The sequence below is a fragment of the Bos mutus genome, chromosome 7 (genome assembly GCF_027580195.1).
Source record: "Bos mutus isolate GX-2022 chromosome 7, NWIPB_WYAK_1.1, whole genome shotgun sequence".
NCBI classification, from domain to species: domain Eukaryota; kingdom Metazoa; phylum Chordata; class Mammalia; order Artiodactyla; family Bovidae; genus Bos; species Bos mutus.
The window spans coordinates 67,338,600-67,340,158 of NC_091623.1; the positions used below are offsets into that span (position 1 = coordinate 67,338,600).

The window sequence follows — 1,559 nt, forward strand, 5'->3', positions numbered from 1 at the left end:
TAGAAGTGTGAAATTTATGGAAGAAGAAATATACATGGATAATAAATAAGTGAAAAATATTCTCTACTAATTATAAAAAATGCAGATGATGACCTAATTGGGTAACAAATTAGCAGAGTTTTTTTAAAGATCACCAAATTTGTGGTGATGGTAGTAGGCTGTTTTTTTTTTTTTTTTTTTAAATGACTGAAGCAAGACAAACCTAAAACTGCAGCTTCTGGAAGAGCCATTTGTCCTTGTGGGTCTTATATTGCTCTTTGAATGTGACCTTGGTGTCTTGTTGAGAGTAGGATCTCTGAAGACGTTCTCATTGACAATGATTTTGTCCAAGGGAACATCCACAGAGTACCTTGTGGGGCATGAGGTGATTATAATTATAAACTTTCATGAAAGACTTGATCTTTGACCTCTTAACAATTTTCATCTTGTTAATGGTGGCTGTCTGTTTGTGGTCAATTCTAGCCCCAAGAGCATGGTTGTACGGTTGGCCTGAGGTGCTATTACCAATGTTCTTCATGATGACCACTTTGTGTCTAGAGTAGCATCTGGCCAAGATCAGATTCATAATATTGGATTTCATGAACTTGCCCATTTCAGCAGCACCATTTGAGACTACAGCTAGTGGTAGGCTTCTTAACATGTATGTGTTCAATGCTGGAAATATCCCATAAAGGAGTTCTCATCCTCATTTTGTGGAGGAGGAAGCTGAGGCTTGTGAGTTTCATGAACTTATCCCACATCTCACAGCTTGTGTGTGACCGAGCTGAGACTCAAACCTAGGTATAGATGCTGATCCCTTCCATAGCCACAGGGAGAGTTTAGCCCAGACTGGTCAGAGGTCATCGTGAGATTTCTGGTTAAACCAGAGTTTGAATTCTGCCCTATGTTTCTGTGCAAACTCTATAGAGTAAGGTGGGGTTTGGTGGTTGCCTGGACCATCGTGGGGCTGAGGAGAGAGACTATTTCTCTGATAAATTGTGTTCCAGTGTTACTTGTTAGGTTTTCAGGGAGGGAAGATAAAGAGTAGAAGTGGATTTATTTGTTGTGTAATTTCTGTATTCCTGGCACTTTACATGTAGAAACTTATTTAACCTTCCTGTAATGCTAGGAAGCGGGTATATTTCTCATCATTTCAGAGATAAGGGAACCAAACTCAAGAAAAACAGCTTCTTTTGCTAGTTCACACATTCAGTTAAACAGCAGCAGAGCTGAAAATTAAATGCAGGCCTATAGAATCCAAAGTCTTTCCGCTATTATACAGTTTTTCTGAAAGGAAAATAAAACACATGGTTCCTGTTCCTGATTTCTTCAACATACTTATTATATCACATTTTATGTTCCCATCATGCCTCATGCAGTGTATGCCTTCACAGTATCTGTGTGTACCTATTGTGATGCCTTCAAATGCCATTCTGAGGCCTTCTATTAATTGCCCTGGGTCTAGGGGAGACTGATCACCTTCCCAGAAGAGAATCTTTTGCAGATAGGATTCTTTGAGGGATATTTAAGCAGTTGCATTCATAGTTGGACCTGTAGAGGAATTAAAATAAAATCCAACA

At 39.1% G+C, this 1,559-nt stretch overlaps 1 pseudogene; it reads right to left on the reverse strand.

Annotated features, from left to right (window-relative positions):
* Positions 1 to 202: 202 nt before the first annotated feature.
* LOC102285017 (large ribosomal subunit protein eL27-like) lies at positions 203 to 592 on the reverse strand (annotated as a pseudogene).
* Between the last annotated feature and the right edge of the window lie 967 nt (positions 593 to 1,559).